We start from the raw sequence: 19,969 nt of genomic DNA on the forward strand, positions 1-19,969 counted from the left end.
CAGCATCCTTCATTCAGACACCAGCCAAAGCAGAGTGGACCTCCGGAAACACGGGGTGGTACTGAAAGAGGTACCTGAGATTGGAAGACCCCGTTACACTGGTGGCAGGCGGCGGGATATGATACCCCTTCTACAGGAGGAAAGGAATGAATGGAAAACAACTACCAGAAATTAAAGAGGACTACATTAAAAGATCTGGTGGAAGCCCGAGGGTTGATCACCAGCAAAACAAAAGCGGATTTGATAGCAGCCATCATGGAACACGACAGTGCAGCGCCCCCCAATGTGAATGTGGAGGAGACTGAATTCCAGAGGGAGGTAAAGAACAGACTGGCGTTATGCGGCCCAAACCCTGCAGTAGAGATCATACGAGAGGGGACTTCTGATGTGCGTACTGATCTGAAGGAAAAGATGGCCGAGCGGACCAGGATAGAGCTAGCCAAGATGGAGATGGCAGAGTGGACCAAAGTGGAGCTGGCCAAGATGGAGATGGCAGAGCGGAGAGAGGAGAGTCAGCGAGCAGGGGGAGCTCTGGTCCTCAACCAGGTACCTTCAACAGTAAGCTACAAAAAGATCCAGTATAATGCCTTCCGACAGTTGGGGGAGGCAGAGGAAGACATTGATGGCTTTCTGCAGGACTTTGAGCGGCAGTGTGCCCTTCATCAAGTAAAGCCGGAGGAACGGGTTCAGATTCTGGCCAGCAAGATGACAGGCCGGGCAGCGGACGCCTATCGCACGGTACCTGATGAGGACTGTATGGACTAAGAGCGGATCAAAGAAGTGATCTTGGCCCGGTATGCGCTGACACCAGAGGCATACCGCCAAAAGTTCTGTGGACTTATAAAACGCGTAACCGATACCCACGATGAATGGGCCTGTAAATTACGGCGGTTACTGCTACAGTGGGTACAAGGGAGCCAAGCAACCACTAAGGAGGACGTCCTCCAGCTCTTCTTGTTAGAACGATTCTTTAATGGACTAACCCCCGAGACACAGGAATGGCTTCGGGACAGACGGCCAACGACTCTTGAGGAAGCCGCTCGTCTGGCTGATGAACATCCTGATGCCAGGAGGCCTCAGTTGTCCGGATCAATGATGGCTACTAGGGGCCCGCTCATGGACCTGGAGGGCCCCAAACCACCGAAGATTGTAGGGGGACCAGCTAGAAACTCGGCCTACCACAGTCCCCCAGGGGCTTGATGCCACACCTGCCGTCAGCTGGGCCACCTGCAAAGAATGTCCCAACCGGACTCAGCATACCCAGTGGCCAAAGGCGGGAACAGCTACCTTCAGCCGGGCTGCTGTACACTGCTACCAAGGCGAAGCTGACCCGGCATTGGGGGCTACAACTAACCAAGGGGTGGAAGAAATGGAGGAAGTGCTGCATGAAGTAGACCCAGTGCAGGCAGCCCGGGCAGATAATCGACAACAGCATCGACAGGTCGTGTGGGTTAATGGGAAACGTATGCAGGGACTAAGAGATTCCGGGGCAACTTTGACCCTTGTGAAGCCTCATTTCGTCCGGGACCAAGAGAAGACGGACCAGACAGTGGCAGTCCGTGTAGCAGGGGGAGCTATACATCGACTGCCCGCTGCCAGGATTCACCTGAACTGGGGAGTCGGGGATGGCCTTGTTGAGGTCGGCTTGATGGAGGATTTGCCTGCAGACGTCTTGCTGGGAAATGACTTGGGGCCCATGTTGTCTGCATTCTCGGTTGCCCCTCTGGCTGAGACATATCCTGTGACCACCCGGAGACAAGCTCGAGCTGCAGAGGCGGAATCACACTCAGAGGAGGTCCAGGTAAGACATCCCAGCCCTACAAGTATTCCCATAGCCAGACACATTTCTTGGGCCACCCCAGATGAATTTAAGAGGGAGTTACTTGAGGATCCTTCATTGGAGGGATATCGTGGGAAGGCATAGGAGGGGAGAGGGGTACTGGAAGAGGAACAGTTTGTATGGAAGCAGGGACTCCTCTACCGGATCACAGAGCAGCACCACACAGGGACGAGCTCCACTATAAAACGACAGCTGGTAGTTCCCAAGAAGTATAGGCAGGAGTTACTGCGAATCTCTCATGACATATCCTTGGCCGGGCACTTCGGCGTCAGTCGCACCAGGCATCGTCTGACACAAAGCTTCTTTTGGCCAGGGGTAACCTATGATGTTCGTCAGTACTGCCAGACATGTGACAGTTGCCAGCACAATGGCAAGAGGGGGGATCGATGCAAGGCCAAATTACGCCCCCTCCCCATTGTGGAGGAACCATTTAGCCGAGTAGCGGTCGATCTGATAGGCCGCTAGCCAAACCCAGTCCGTCAGGGAAAAGGTATATATTGACAGTGGTAGATTATGCCACACGGTTTCCAGAGGCGGTTGCGTTACCTAACATACTGGCAGAGACGGTGGCGGCCGCCCTGCTTCAGGTTTTCTCACGGGTTGGATTTATCCGGGAGATTATCTCGGACCAGGGTACCCAGTTTACAGCAGAGGTGACCAACCAACTGTGGAAGCTGTGCGGCGTAAAGTCCATTAGAAGCGCAAACCAATGGGTTGTGTGAACGCTTAACGGGACATTAAAACAGCTCATTGGGACTTTTACCAGGACCTACAGGGACTGGGAGAAATTCTTGCCACACCTCCTGTTTGCCTATCGGGAGGTGCCCCAAGAATCCATGGGGTTCTCCCCGTTCGAGCTGGTATACGGGAGACGGGTAAGGGGAACCCTAGACTTAGTGCTAGAACACTGGGAAGGGGAGGGCCTCATAGAAGGGGTACCTATTGTACCCTATGTGCTGGAATTCCGGAACCGCCTACAGGAGCTGACCCAGGCTGTACGTGAGAACATGCAGGCGACCCAGCGGCGCCAGCGTGTATGGTACGATCGGAGGGCCAGAGAGCGCACCTTGGAAATAGGACAGAAGGTCCTGGTGTTAGAGCCCACTAAGCAGAACAAGTTCCAAGCTACATGGCAGGGGCCCTACCAGGTAGTGGGGAAAATAGCCGACACAACCTATAATGTCGCCTATTGTGACGACCCCAGGGCTATCCGCATGCTCCACGTGAATGAAGCCCTACTGGGAGCGCCCTGAAGAGGTAGTGGCCATCTGTGCACCTGAAGCGGAGGATTTAGCCGGACTTCCCTTGCCGGATGTCTTAGGGGAAAGGTCTCAGAAAGGACTCAGTCTAAAACATGGGACCAGGTACACTTGGGTGAAGACCTAGGCCCCCGGGAGAGACAGCAGGCGGAGGAGTTGTTGAGGCAGCGACAGAGGAGGTTTTTGGGGAGACCAGGGTACATTCGCCTGGCACAACACAAGGTTGAGACCCAGGATCAGAACCCCCTGCGACAAAACTCCTTCCGCGTCCCTGAGTCTGTACGAGAGGGGATGCGACAAGAGATACAAGAGATGTTGCGTTTAGGGGTCATTGAAGAGTCAGATAGTCCCTGGGCATCCCCCGTAGCGTTAGTGCCCAAGAAGGATGGGACTACACGGTTTTGTGTAGACTATCGTAAGCTCAATGAGAAAACAGTGACGGATGCATATCCCATGCCGCGTGTGGATGAGTTGTTAGACCAGCTGGCGGGGGCAAAGTATTTGACCACCATCGATCTATGCAAAGGCTACTGGCAGATTCCCCTTAGTCCTGACGCTATTCCCAAGTCGGCATTTGTCACCCCGTTCGGCTTATTCCAGTTTTGAGTTATGCCATTCGGGATGAAGAATGCCCCTGCGACCTTCCAGAGGCTGGCTGACCGGCTTCTGGATGGTCTCCAGGACTATGCTTGTGCCTACCTGGATGACATCGCCATCTACAGTGCGACATGGGAAGAGCATCTAAATCACCTAGAGACAGTATTGGACAGGATCCACCAGGCCGGAATCACACTGAACCCAAACAAGTGTCACGTGGGCAAAGCAGAGGTTCAGTATTTAGGGCATTGGGTGGGAAGTGGGAAACAGAGACCAGAACCAGTCAAGATTGAGGCCATAGCCAAATGGCCAACCCCACGCACTAAAACCCAGGTCATGGCGTTTCTAGGGACAGCGGGGTATTACAGGAAATTCGTTCCCAATTACAGCAGCGTAGCCAAGCCCCTCACTGATCTGACCCGTAAGATCCTCCCCCGCCAGGTAACCTGGACCCCAGAGTGTGAGGAAGCCTTCCGCCAACTAAAGGACGCCCTCACCAATACCCCTGTATTGGCTGCACCCGATCCAACTAAACGTTTCCTTGTTCACACAGATGCTTGTATGTTTGGATTGGGGGCAGTACTGAGCCAAGTCGGGCCAGACGGCAAAGAACACCCGGTAGCTTACCTGAGTCGGAAACTACTGCCCTGTGAAGTAAGCTATGCGGCCATCGAGGCGTGCCTGGCGGTAGTATGGGCACTCAAAAAGTTGCAACCATATTTGTATGGACGACAGTTTTCCCTCCTAACGGACCATAATCCCCTAGTCTGGCTTAATCGGGTCTCCGGAGACAAAGCCAGATTGCTGCGGTGGAGTTTAGCCCTACAACCTCTGGACGTCACCATCCACTACAGACTCGGCAAACAAAATGGTAACGCCGGTGGACTAAGTCGACAAGCGGAACTTGTACCAACCCCATAAACTTCGGTCATCCCCAAACCGATCCGTTAAGGATCAGACTGTGTATGCCGATCGCGTCGCTGGAAAGGGGAGCCGTGTTACGTGTTACAGAACCACTCAGCACCCACAATATGTTGTGCAGTTATATGTATGTATGATAGGTTCCATGGGAGATGCATGTCCCTAATGCATCAGCCCAGCCGCCCCCCTCCCCCACCCTTGTAATTCCCACAGTAAATATCGGCAGGCTCCGGCCACCTGCGGCTATTGTAATGTATGTCTGACCTGCCGCTTTTCTATTGGCCTGCCCTCTGTATCTGTGTGATATATTCTGTGTCCTTTGAGTAAAGTGTTGTCAGACTGGAAATACGTGGAGAAGCAGTGATCTTTTATATGCGCCCATGTAACTGTTAGAGTGTTAGCGACTCCTGGAGTGGACCCTCTGGGTCGCGACACCAACCCTCCCAGCCTAGTGAGGACCACCCCCTATACAGCGAGTGTCAGGAGCAAGCCCCAGGGGATACGATACCACGACTGCTGGCACCAGGCGGCCGGCTCACAGGAGATACGAGACTGTGTGACTGGAGGGTGCAGGATACTAGGGAAAACAGGAGAATACATGGGAGTGCGCTGAATACAGGATAGTGCAAGACGGGTACACGTGGGCACATTAGGCGTGTAGCGAGTAACACATCCGGAGGTAGACAAAGCAGGACGCGTGCAAGGAGCACGACAGGGTACAGAATGAGGCAGCAGTCGTGCCAGGAGGTGTAACAGAACACAGGAATAGAGTCAATGCCAGGAGGCATGACTGAGCAAGAAACAAGGGACAGGATAAGAGAGGATGTGCCAGGAGGCACAACTGAGCATGAAGCAACAAGGGTTCAGAGCAAGTGCTAGGAGCACCACAGACAATAGCAGACAGAGCAGAGGACCCGAGAACAGCGCACAGCCAGGCTGGGACACAGCTGACCCAGCCAGGAAGCACAACAATAATCAGGCACCTCCCCTAGGGGGAGGTCGTCTGATATAGCACATGACTACTACTGGTTCCGGGTCAGGACCTAGCCAGAAAGCACATGACCACTACAGGTTCCGGGTCAGGTCCTCCATTACCATAGAGAGGACCGAGCCCTATACAGCACTGACAGGAGCGTGCAAGCGCAAACGTGACATGGAGGCGGAGACCCGGGGACGAGAGCTGCGCGTGCGCACCCGACGGGGACCCCCGAGGGACCGCCGTACCGGAGGGAGTGACGTCAGGGCCGAAGCCCCGCCTCCTGGTGAGCACTGCATAACAGTAACCAAGGAATTCCAGCCAGCGTCCTTCATTCAGACTCCAGCCAAAGCAGAGTTGACCTCCGGAAACACGGGGTGGTACTGAAAGAGGTACCCGAGTTTGGAAAACCCCGTTACATTATGTACCTGTCGCCTTTGCTCCTTAGGGTCCACACAAACTCATGACTAACTCTCTGGACCTTTTTGCTCAGTACAACTGAAGTTGCTTCCTTCACTTCTCTCCCAGACCTTTGTTTAGGTCCCAGGTCTTAAGGTACTGTCACACTTAGTGATGTACCAGCGATCACGACCAGCGATACGACCCGGTCAGGATCGCTGGGTACATCGCTAAGTGGTCGCTAGTGAGCTGCCACACAGGCAGATCTCACCAGCGACATCGCAGGGGTCAGAGGTCGCTACTTACCTGTCAGACGAGGCGATCCTGACGTCCTCCCGCCCGCGTCCACGCGTCGCTCGTCTCCACAGCAGGAAGCCCAGCAGGAAGCGGACGACGAGAAACGGCCCAGGACGTTCTCGCGCGATCAGCGATAACTAGCGGTGGAGCGGTCGGAGGTAAGTATCAGACATAGCGATATCGCTAGCAATATCGCTATAAGGTCACAAAACCAGTGACGTTATAGCGATATTGCTAGTGATATCGCTTAGTGTGACAGGCCCTTTACTCTAGCTTCTCAGTCACGTTATCAGTATCAGGGTCAATTTAGAGGAATGCTATCATCAACTTTCCTCATCACAGACCCTAGTGCGGCCTATTCTGCCACAAAACCTATACTGGTTTACTCTCTTCACTTACCTGTATTCAGCTAACTGACAAACTTGGAAATCCCCTTTTTGCTTCCTAAAACTTTTCCTTGTTAAAGGACCTGGAAAAGTGTTAATCTCTATGTGCCCTGTGCCTGCAATACTACTTTCACTTTCCAAATAACATGGAATTTTTCAAAAGTAAACAGTTGCGTCAAGCATCAACATATAAAGAATGCATTAATTTAGCATCTCAAAACATTAGTAACATTTTCTTGGGGCATTTCTTCTTCTGCTGCACTCTTACAATGGTACATTGCATCAACCTCAGCATGACGCCATTACATTACGATAGAACCTAACCAAAAGAGTCCTGCAGACTTTCTTACAGCTCAGCTTCCTGTATACTTATTTGAGCACCAATTTTATTTTTGTGGGGCATTTTATATACAACTTTGTACAAAAAGTATATTGAGTAAAGTAGATGACTATGATAGGGTGATTTTTAATAGCTTTCTCTTTCATAACAGAGATCTTTTCAGGGAACTGGCATAATAAATCAACAAAGGTTTCATCAACATTTCTAGTTTATTGCATCATTTAGGCTGTGTGCCCACGTTGCGTTTTTTAAGTGTTTCAGCAGCGTTTTTCCCACATCGGAAATGCTTAAAAACGCATCCCCATGCATTCCTATGGGATTCTGCAGTTGCTGTGTCCATGCTGCGGATTTTACCGCTGCGGAATCGCATAGCGGTAAAATCCACAGCATGTTCATTATTTCTGCGGAATCACAGCGATTCCACCGCCATAAGAGACTCTCCTCCATGTCCTGGGTACCATAATCCTGTTAAAAATAGAATTAAAATAAAAATCGGGATATACTTACCAACATCTTCTGTTCCCAGGGATGCATTGCGCGAATCACCTGAGATGACGTCGCGGTCTCGCGAGCATGACGTCACAAAGGTCCTTTGCGCAAAGCATCCCTGGGAACGGAACGTACCGGGAGCGCCGCTGAGGAGATCGGGCGTCGTCAGAAGGTGAGAATAACCATATATTTTTTATTATTTTTAACATCCTATCTTTTACTACTGATGCTGCAAACACTCCCTGACAGAAGTTATGTCACTTATCCATGTTATGTAAATAAAAGATTATAATATGATGTTCAATTCATCCATTGGTTGTATAAATTATTCTTTTGAAAGCTGAAATCCTCCGAAATGTGGTTTAGGTTAAGAAAATAAATTGTCATCAATGCAGAAATATTGATCATTTAATGGACACAGAATGGTCAGATTTTGGCAAGGCAAAAGTTTTGTCACCTGGTCATATATTGCACCCAATCCTAGTTTACATCCTCACCTATGCTCAGTAAATGATCGGTTAATTAGTGGGTGTGTATAAAAAGAAACCCAGCACCCCAGACCTTCACTTGAGCTGCAACTTGAGCTCTGACAACATGCCAAAAATCCACCTTGCGACCAAAGCCTGGATTATCAAGAGGCTGAACACCAGATCCACTGCAGAGGTGGCTGGAACCTTTAACGTGCCTCAGCATCAAGTACAAAAAATTATAAAAAGATTGAAAGAGACTGGAGATGTGTTTGACAAGCCCAGGTTGGGCAGACTCTGCAAGGCAACTGCTCAGGAGGAACGTTTGTTGGTTAGAAAATCCAAAGCAAGTCCCTCTTCCACTGCTGCAGAGCTCCAACAGGCCTGGTCACCTGAAGTCCCTGTGTCAACTAGAAGTTTGTAGGATTCTGTCTCGAAATGGCCTCCATGGTCAAATCAGTGCCCAGAAGCCAGCACTAAACAAAACGCAAATAAAAAACCATGTGGCATTTGCAAAGTCCCACAGCCTGCTAAACAGATGGACGCTGGAAAAGTGGCAGAAGGTGGATTTCTCTGATGAATCTTCAGTAGAATTACACCAGAGCTGCCGCAAATACAGCAGGAGACCTACTGGAGCTCGTATGGATCCAAAATACACCTAGAAAACAGTTAAATTTGGTGGTGGAAAGATCATGGTCTGGGGTTACAGTACATTCAATATAGGAGAAAAAAAAAGGTAATCAGCTCACCATTAGATGAATTTCTGTGGCTTTGGGTGTGGACTCCAGGATGGTGCTCGGAAAAAGCGGCTGTGGTAATCAAACAAAAAAGTTCCAGCAACCAACATCCAAATCAGATTGTTAAATAGACGTTAAAACTTCATCTTTATTGCAATGCCTTTAAAAATATTCTGTTAAAATTGTAAATCCAGAGGATTACACGTTTCGAACAAAAATGTTCTTAGTCATAGCCATTTTAACAGTATACTTTTAAAAGGCATTGCAATAACGATGAAGTTTTAACGCCTATTCAACAATCTGATTTGGATGTTTGTTGCTGGAAATTTTTTGTTTGATTACCTGTGGTTACATTCAGTATGGGGATGTGTGAAACATTTGCAAGGTGGAAGGCAATATCAATAGCCTAAAATATCAAGATGTATTAGCTACCTCTTATATTCAAAATCATAAAAAGGGTCAAATTCTGCAGCAGGATGGAGTTCCATCTCATACATCCATCTCTACAACAAAGTTCCTCCAGGCAAAAAAGATCAAGGTGCTCAAGGACTGGCCAGCCCAGTCACCCGACATGAACATCATTGAGCATGTTTGGGGTAGGATGAAAGAGGAAGCTTGGAAGACATAACCAAAGAATCTAGATGAACTCTGGGAGGCATGCAAGAATGCATTCCTTGCTATTCCTGATGATAAATTGTATGAATCATTGTTGAACCGCATGGATACAGTCCTTCAAGCTCATGGAAGTCACATAAAATATTAAATATAACTCTAATAGCACCACAACTTCATTCACCAATGTTATGCAACATATATTTGTATTTTAAGTTATTTGTTTGAATATCACATTACTTTCTGTGGCGACAAAACTTTTGTCTGTCCAAAACCTGACCATCCTGTGTCCATTAAATGATCAATATTTCTGCATTGACAGCAATTTATTTTCTTAGCCTAAACCACATTTCGGAGGGTTTCAGCTTTCAAAAGAATAATTTATACAACCAATGGATGGATTTAATGTCAGGTTATAAGCTTTTATTTACATAACATGGATTAGCGACATAACTTCTGTCAGGGAGTGTAGGCAGCATCAATAGTAAAAAGGAAAAGGTGGTCACACTTGTCAAGCACTATGGCAGGGAGTTGCGGAAATGCTGCGGACATTTCCGCAGCATTTCTGCAACATGGGCACTTAGCCTTAGTGTTAAGTGAAATAATGCTTATGTCAGTTTTCAAAAATTAATAGTATAAATGAAAATGAGAGAAATCTGCTTCTTTTTCCTCTTATTTTCAATTCTCAAAATTCCCAATTCATGGGTAAAATCTGTCTTCAATGAACAAAGATTATTACATTACTGAGATAGGAGATCACAGTTGGCGCTCAGAGTTCAAAACTCTGTCTGTGCCTGCCTCTAGATCCTTGCGCCTCCACTATTCTCTCCTTGGAATTTTTAAAGCAACAAATGTCATCTCCTATCTAATAAGATAATCTGTCTTTACTGAATAAAGATTTTACAGATTTTACCCATGAGTTGACAGTGAAAGAACAGTTCAGGAGATGAAAGAAGAAAAATTCTCTGATAAGATAAATTTCAAAGTTGCTTATTTTCATGCGTTCCATTGATTTATGAAATAAAAATTTAAAATGACGGTTACTCTATAAGGAACCTGATAAAGGACAGATGACTAATATTCAGGATTATCAAATGGTCATTAAAAAAGTACCTAAAACTTACAAGAGTAGAAAATTACGCATAAAAGACTAAAATAAAATATAAAAAATATTTAGATTTGAGAGTCAATTCAAAGATATGCAGGTACGTCTCACAAAATTAGAATGTCATCAAAAAGTTAATTTATTTCAGTTTTTCAATACAAAAAGTTAAACTCATATTATATAGCATCATTACAAACAGAGTGATCTATTTCATGTGTTTATTTCTGTTAATGTTGATGATTACGGCTTACAGCCAATGAAAATCCAAGTGTCATTATCTCAGTAAATTAGAATACTTTATAACACCTGCTAGAAAAATGATTTTAAAATCTGAAATGTTGGCCTACTTAAATGTATGTTCAGTAAATGCACTCAATATTTGGTCGGGGCTCCTTTTGCATCAATTACTGCATCAATGTGGCATGACGTAGCATGGAAGCGATCAGCCTGTGGCACTGCTGAGGTGTTACGGAAGCCCAGGTTGCTTTGAGATCAGCCTTCAGCTCGTCTGCATTGTTGGGTCTGGTAACTCTCATCTTCCTCCATTTCGGATCTCCATTGTGTGCCTCTCCACTCTTCCTCCAGACTTTGGGACCTTGATTTCCAAATTAAATGGAAAATTTACTTTCCTTGTGGAGTGTGTCAATGACTGCTTTTTGGACATCTGTCAAGTCAGTAGTCTTCCCCATGACAGTGGAGCCTACTGAAACAGACTAAGGGACCTTTTAAAATGCTTAGGAAGCCTTTGCAGGTTTTTTTTTGGTTAATTATTATTTTAATTTACCGAGATAATGACTTTTGGGTTTTCATTGGCTGTAAGCCATAATCATCAACATTAACAGAGATAAACACTTGAAGTAGATCACTCTGTGATTACTCTATACTGTATAATACAGTGTATGAGTTTCACTTTTTGTATTGAAGAACTGAAATAAATTAACTTTTTGATGATATTCTAATTTTTGAGAAACACCTGTATATATATATATATATATAAAACACACACATATACACACAGTATACAGTTTTACTCAAAAGTTTACATATCTCGGCAGATTTTTTGCTTTCTTGGCCTCTTTTCAGAGAATATGAATGATAACACCAAAACTTTTTCTCCACTCATGGTTAGTGGTTGGGTGAAGCCATTTATTGTCAAACTACTGTGTTTGCTCTTTTTAAATCATAATGACAACCCAAAACATCCAAATTACCCTGATAAAAAGTTTACATACCCTGGTGATTTTGGCCTGATAACATGCACAGGTGGTGACACAAATGGGTTTGAATGGCTACTAAAGGTAACATCCTCACATGTGACCTGTTTACAATGTATAAACGCTATATGAGGGGACAGTACAAAGATCTTTCTAATGATCTTTTTACTCTTAGAACTGTGATGGGGACAAGGGGGCATCCTCTACGTCTGGAGGAAAGAAGGAAAAGTTTAATCATAAACACAGACACGGATTCTTTACTGTAAGAGCAGTGAGACTATGGAACTCTCTGCCGTATGATGTTGATTACTCATTAGAGTGATTCACTACTAAAATTTAAGAAGGGACTGGATGCCTTTCTTGAAAAGTATAATGTTACAGGATATATTTACTAGATTCCTTGATAGGGCGTTGATCCAGGAAACTAGTCTGATTGCGGTATGTGGAGTCGGTAAGGAATTTTTTTCCCCAATGCGGAGCTTAGTGTTTCGGCATGGTTTTTTTTGCCTTCCTCTGGATCAACATGTTAGGATATGGGTTGAACTAGATGGACTTAAAGTCTTCCTTCAACCTTAAATACTATGTTACTATGCTTGTAATCTGTGTGTGCATAAAAGCTGAGTGGTGTGCGGGCGATCATTGCCGGGTGTCAGCTGATTCTGACCGCTCCAGGCACTTTCACGCCCAAAATGCTGTGATCAATCATGATCGCATCATTCTGGAAGCTGGCAGAGGGCTGACAGCCCCTCTGCCTTTGGACTGGAGACCCAGCGGCGTGATGCGAGGTCCCGATCGTTGCCATGGTGACCCGATGTTGTCATGACGACATCCGGATCACCAGAGCTACTAAACTTGCTGATCATGCGCATTGCATGATCAGCAAGTCTCTCTCAGTGCAGAACTGACAGTTTCTATAACATGGCAATGCTGCTTCATCTCCATGCTATAGAAGCAATCAGCCTGCAAAGAATGATTGTCCCATAGTAGGACAAAGTAAAAAAGTTAGAAAAAAGTAAAAAAAAAAATAAAATTATTGTAAAAATATTAAAAAATGAAAAATAAAAAAAATCTAAATATATTCTATCACGGGGCATGGCTATGCAGTGGTGAGAGAAGGACGCACGCTGCAGGAGCTCCCATTAATCCTGTGAAGATCCTGCGCTTACTGCCTGTTTTAAGTACAGGACCTGGCAGTGCTTGGTGCCCGCCGATGTCGGGACCCCCTGGGAGCTCAGAGGAGAGACGCTGGACGGCTCCGGTGAGCGGGAGCCCTGGAAAACGGGGGTAGACGGCAGGGCCTGTGGGGAGTGGCGGTCATCTTGGACGCTAGCTCTATCAGAGGGAGCACGGCGTCCAGTTTCCAGCGCTGCGGGGGCAGCGTCTCATATCCTGCAGGATCAAGAGGAGTGCGGTGAGTGCCCTGGAAAATGGGCCCTGCATGATGCCCTCTTCTGTGAACTGAATTGCTGGCCTGCTAGTGTCACTATACTGCTCCCCCTCCCATTACTGCTGTCTATGAGGGTGGAAGTTCCTCCCCCTCCCCCCGCCATAGGAACTTTGGTGACATTCTGCCTTTATCCATACGGATTCTGCTCCCAGGCTGTAATTAATAAGGGTGGCCCCTACTGTGTATTTATAACTACAATGGGAAGACTTCTGGATTGTATAACTTCAGCTATACCGGGGTATTTCACGAATCCGAATCATGAACCGATCTAAAGGATCGACGGCAGCAGAAAAATTGAAGGAGTTTGTCAGATCCGACCCTTCTGAGAGTGCACGTACCCTAAGAAATGCCCCCTCGCAATCTCAGCGTAAAAACCGTCCCTCAGGGAATGGAGAGGAGATTGAACAGGAGGAAATGACCCTTAAACTGGCGTCTGAGCAGCTGATACAAGCTATCTCCCTCACTAGGACATCCCTGACGGAGAAAATAGAGGATGTCTACACTGAAGTGGGGAGACTCCGTCACGACATGCAGACCATGAGAGGGCGCATCACGGAGGTGGAGGCGAGAGTGTCCCAGGTGGAAGACATCATTACGCCAATGGAGGCTAAGTTAACTAAAGTAGCAGGATCTACGAATGCCTGGAGGCAAAAGGCAGATGACCTAGAAAACAGAATGCAGCGAAATAATATCCGTGTCATCGGTCTGCCTGAGCGCTCTGAAGGTCAACACCCTGAGCAGTTCTTAGAAAGCTGGCTTAAGACCTCTCTGGGAGATGAATTCTCCTCGGTATTCGCCGTTGAGAGAGCCCACAGGGTCCCCACCAAACCTTTACCTCCAGGAGCCCCGCCTAGACCCTTCCTGGCATGTCTCCTTAACTGTAAAGATAGAGACACCATTCTGCGCCTCGCACAACAAAAGAGCCCCATCAAGTTCAACGACGCCGTGATCTCAATCTTCCCGGACTTCTCCATGGAACTCCAGAAGCAGCGGGCGCAATTTATCGACATCAAGAAGCGGCTCAGGGAGAAGAACATTGTATATTCCATGATTTATCCAGCTCAGCTTCGGGTCATCCACGGGGGTTCCTCCGTGTTTTTCACGGATCCGGCGGAAGCTACCGAGTGGCTGCGGTCCCATAGAGGATCCCCTGCAAAGGAGTCCTAGAGTGTACACTTTCATCTGGATCCTTTTACTGCAGGCCTGATTGGAGCTCTCCTGGCGGGCACCCAGATATCTACAATACCGGACACTACGTTTAGTGATGGTATCCCCTTGTTTGTTTTTCGATAGAGGAGCGGGACTTTGCTCCTATGTTACTAAGTTTATATTGTTTTCTTTTCAAAAGCTTTAATTTTAGCTTTAAGTGTTATTTAGGTAAAAGTTGCAGCCAATGGAAGCCTTGCTATTTGTGTGGTGTCTCTAAAGGTACTGTCACACTAAGCGATATCGCTAGCAATATCGCTATAACTTGTGACGTTATAGCGATATTGCTAGCGATATCGCTGTGTGTGATACTTACCTACGACCCGCTCCCCCGCTGATTATCGCTGATCGCGCGAGAACGTCCTGGACCGTTTCTCGTCGTCAGCTTCCTGTGGCACTTCCTGTGGAGACGAGCGACACGTGGAGCCGGGCGGGAGGACGCAGGATCGCCTAGTGTGACAGGTAAGTAGCGACCCCCGTCGCCAGCGATGTCGCTGGTGAGATCTGACTGTGTGGCAGCTCACTAGCGACCACTTAGCGATGTATCAGCGATCCTGACCGCGTCATATCGCTGGTCGTGATCGCTGGTACATCGCTAAGTGTGACAGTACCTTTAGTTCTACATAGGCGCCGATGTGCAACATATCCAGATAAGTGGAGATGGGTACTGATTTAATATGCAAGACATGGAATGTGAGGGGTATCAAGACCCCCCGAAAGAAGGTTAAAGTTTTTTCACAAATTAGGCACTATCGCCCTCATGTTGTGGCTCTGGTTGAGACACACTTGACCAGAGATACGGCTCAGACTGTACAGAAACCGTGGGTTCAGTGGTCTATACACGCATTTCACACTAGCTACTCCAGGGGGGTCTCACTACTAATACACAAGGACGTTAGATGGGAGGTCCGGGAGGCCCGGAGGGGCGCTTCATATTTGTGTATGCACTGATTAACTCTAGGAAGTATGTCATTCTGTGTGTTTATAATCCCCCTCCAGCTGGTACGTCAATTCTGCAGAAAGCATTGAGTTTTGCTTTGAATTACCCAGACGCGGATGTCATTTGTATGGGAGACTTTAATTTGGTGATGAATAATTGTCTAGACAGATTGAGACTGGATGGTGGGACACCGTCGGCAGTCACATCCCAATTATCACAGTTTATAGAGGGTAGTGGATGGTTAGACCTATGGAGAACAAGTCACCCAGAAACAAGGGAGTATACGTGCCATTCCTCCACTCGACGTTCCTTATCCCGTATAGATTACATTTTTGGATCTAGTGGTCTCGCACTATGGGTGGATAGTATTGAACATGGAAGCAGAGGGATTTCAGATCATAGCCCAATCATCCTTAAACTCAGGTATGGCCCGCCGAGTTATAGGATAACATGGAAATTAAACCCTTTGAAATTGATTAAGTCACCTGACAGAACAATTGACCAGTTACATGTTTTCGTGTCCTCTCACCCTGAACCCCGGAATGTTAATTTATTTTGGGACGCCTATCTTCCACGATCTCCTACATCAAACGGGTGACGTCGGGGGAGGATGACGAAATAGAGCAACGATTGAAGGATTCAGAGGCCGCTTATGTATCTGATCAAACTAGTGGTAATAGAGTGGAGTGGTTGACGGCCCAAAGATTATATACTCAGCATATAGACTCCAAATCCAAACGTAAATTATTCTTTACTCGCCAATCCTACTTTGAACTAGGGAACCAGTCTAGCAAATTTCTGGCCTATTTGGTGCGGCAGCACAATACAACTAACACAATATTACAGATCCGTAGCTCAGATGGTGCAGTGGTATCCTAAATGGAAGAAATAATGGTATGTTTTCATGATTATTATAGCTCACTGTACAGTTCAAAAAGCGACATTGGTAGCCAGGGGTGTCTAGACTATCTATCAGATATAACGTTTCCCACACTAAGTGCTTCTCAGCGAGCCTTTATGGGCATTGGCATCGTTGGATGCGGCCAAGGCCTTTGACTCCCTTGAGTGGCCTTTCCTCCACGCATGCTTGCAGAAATACGGTTTTGGAGATAGATTTTTAAAATGGGTTAGTACGATATATATGAAACCTAAAGCCCATGTCATTGTAAATAGCTCCGTTTCCGAGTCCTTTTCTTTGCACAGAGGGACTCGTCAGGGGTGTCCCCTTTCCCCGGCCCTCTTTGCTCTTGCAGTAGAGGCTTTGGCAATTCGCATGAGAACTTCTCCTAAAATTATGGGTATAGCGATAGCAGATCGGGTAGACACCTTAGGCCTGTACGCCGACGATATGATAATATTTATGGCTAGAGCGGAGGAGACATTGACGGGGGTGATTGCCACTATAAATGAATTCAGTAGATATTCCGGCCTGTATATAAACTGGAAGAAGTCTGCTCTGATGCCTCTATCTCATGCTCCGATGCCGAGACTTGGGACTCTTTCCCCGTTGCCTATTGTATCACATTTTAAATATCTGGGTGTTCATATTTCTCAATCTAGCACACTTGATCTGCAACTTAATGTATATCCGTTGCTAGAGATGGTTAAGGTTAAATTTACGATTTGGAGCAAACTCCCGCTGTCTGTGGCTGGACGCATTAATCTAATTAAAATGATACTACTCCCTAAGATCAGTTATTTTCTCCAACATAGTGCTGTGGTAGTGCCTAAATCTTTTTTCACTAATTTGAATTCCTAGATTACGTCTTTCATATGGGGAAAAACCAGGCCAAAACTTAAGCTATCCACCCTACAAAGGCCAAAAAAAGGGGGGGGGTAGCGCTACCAGATTTTTTCTATATTATCTGGCGGGACAGGCAAGAGCTATAAATAAGTGGATGCCTGGTAATTGTCTTCCTAATTCTGAGAGTCATCTGCTTCATGCCGCACATTCTGATTGCCCGCTGGGGTTCTTGGAGATGGAAAAAGTAAAAGTTCCATGTCTGCTGCCCATGCTATGTCTGGCAAGACTAGTGTGGAGACAGATTAAGAGGGTGGTTGGATTTAGTAATATCATAGCTGAAATGCCCTTATGGAATAATAGTTATTTTCCGACATTGCTTGCCCACCCATCTGCCGAATTCTGGCCTCAGTACAATGTCTCTACAATAGGGGATATATATGAATGTGGGACACTATTATCTTTTGAACAACTGCAAGTTAAGTGCAATGTCCCGAGGTCACATTTCTTCCGATATTTACAATTAAGATCAGCCTTTCAATCGCATATGAGAAATATCGGTATGAATAATGCTATTTCGTCTCTACCCTTGATAGGCATTCTTAAATCACAGGGTCCACAGGGTCTCATCTCCTCTCTGTACACACACATGCTATCGGTGGGGATGGAATCTGCCAAGTGCCTGGTTAGGGGGAAATGGGAAAGGCTCATCCCTGATACACAGGGAGAGGAGTGGGAGGAAATTCTGGAGTCACCAACTAAGGTATCTCCGTCAATTAACAATAGAATGATACAACTTTATATCATAAACCAATCATATTTGACTCCGACTCGACTTTTTAAGATGGGCCGTTTCCAATGTTCGGAGTGTCTGAGATGCCATGCACTCGATGCAGATTTTATTCACATGATTTGGCAATGTCCGATTATAGCACATTATTGGAAAGAGGTGACATTATTATTAACCTCCCTGGCACAGATTCCTGTTCCCCTTGAGCCATTGGTTTGTCTGTTTGGGGTGTGGAATGATGAGACATGGGGACATTATACGGGGATTTTCTTGCAGGAGACGTTGTTCATGGCACAAAAAGTATTGGCACTGCAGTGGATGGGAGGTTTGGATCCCTCCCTTAGGACCTGGATAGAATTGGTGAACTCAATTATACCATACGAACGCACGCTCTACCAAAACAGAGGGTGCCCGGGCAAATTTGAGAAGATATGGGAGAGGTGGAACTCCTCTCCTCACGTTGTAGGACGGAGATATCGCATAATAAAGAGCTAATCATATAGACATAGGCTGCAAATAGTTGTTTTGTAGTAGTAGTAGTAGTAAGTTTTAGAAGTTGGCAGGCTTTATTATTTGAATACAAATACATAGACTAATGTAAGGCAATTGACAGTATATGTTCTATTCTATGCACAGTTGTTATACATACGTTGTTTGACATTGATGCTCTGTGATATGTATGTGTGTTACATGATATTTTCATTGCTGTCAGTTTGCATATTGTATATCCTGCCTTTGGTTCAATAAACGAATCTAAAAAAATATATATTCTATCACGAAATAAATATTTGAATGAAAAAAATCTAAACAATTAAAGTACACATATTTGGTATTGCCAGGTCCGCAACAACACGACCTATAAAACTTTCCCACTAGTTAACCCCTTTAGTGAACACCATAAAAAAATAAAAACAAGGCAAAATACAATGCTTAATCATCATACCGCCAAACAAAAAGTGGGATAACACATGATCAAAAAGATGGATATAAACATGGTACAGCTGAAAACTACATCTTGTCCCGCATAAAAACAAGCCACCAAACAGCCCCATCAGTGGAAAAATAAAAGTTATAGCTCTCACAATAAAGTGGTGCAAAAATAATTATTTTTCCCATAAAATAGTTTTTATTGTATAAAAGCACCAAAACATAAAAAAATAAAAAAAAATAAACGAGGCATCCCTGTAATCATACTGACCCAAAGAATAAAACTGCCTATCAACTTTACCACACATGGAACGGTATAAACGCCCCCCCCCCAAAAAAAAAAGAAATTCGTGAATTGTTGGATTTTGTTCATTCTGCCTCCAAAGATCAGAATAGAAAGAGATGACAAAATGTTATGGGCCCGAAAGTAGTATCAATAAGAACGTCAACTTGTCTCGCAAAAAAGAAGACCTCACATAACTCTGTAGGAGAAAATATGGAAAAATTATAGCTCTCAAAATGTGGTGATGCAAAAACTATTTATTTTTTCAATAAGTGTCTTTTAGACAGCAGCTAAATATAAAAACGCGCTATAATGCCTCTTTCACATGTCCTGACATTTCTGGCAACGGAGATGTCAGCGTCCATGTCTGTAATACTTGTGTCACACGTGTGGAATGTGTGTGCTGCATCAGTACTACACGGACTGGTGCCAGGGGTGAAGTGTTACAGTAAGTGCTCACGGCCCACGGTGCTAGCCGGGATCTTACCGAAGTCACCGCAGTTCAGCCTGGCTGGGAACGGAGCCTCAGTGACCGGAGGAAACCTCTGACTTCACCCCCGGTCACTGATGACGCATTCCCAACAGCTCATTCACCAGTGGTTCTCAGCCTGAATGGTCACATCTTGGCACCATCCAGGTTGAAAACTAATTATCCCCAGACATGGATTATGGCGTGGGACAGAAGGACAGACAGGTATGGTATATTGTTGTTTTTATTTTAGTTTTATTACAGGAGAACGAGGACTTCGGTGGAATAGGCGTTTGAGTATAACTGTGTTATTTTTAAATAAAAAAGTAAATCTGGGTTGTTTTATTTCTAATAAAATACTTTATTCTGGCTGCGTCTTTATTTACCGTGTAACTATAGAATTAGTAATGGATAGGTGTCTTATAGACGCTTCTCAATTACTAAGCCGTGGGCTTGATGTCACCTGACAATACAAAGGTGACATCAAACCCACAAATATAAACCTCACTTGCCACCGCTACAGGGAA

The 19,969-nt window shown here is 45.9% G+C and overlaps 1 protein-coding gene across 17 annotated transcripts in view; it reads right to left on the minus strand.

Moving 5' to 3' along the window:
• AOPEP (aminopeptidase O (putative)) overlaps positions 1–19,969 on the minus strand; it is a 767,795-nt gene that overhangs the window by 244,337 nt on the left and 503,489 nt on the right. The gene's annotated exons all lie outside the window — the stretch shown is intronic.

Source organism: Dendrobates tinctorius, unplaced genomic scaffold, assembly GCF_039654945.1.
Source record: "Dendrobates tinctorius isolate UK_male_01 unplaced genomic scaffold, ASM3965494v1 ptg000144l, whole genome shotgun sequence".
Lineage (NCBI taxonomy): Eukaryota > Metazoa > Chordata > Amphibia > Anura > Dendrobatidae > Dendrobates > Dendrobates tinctorius.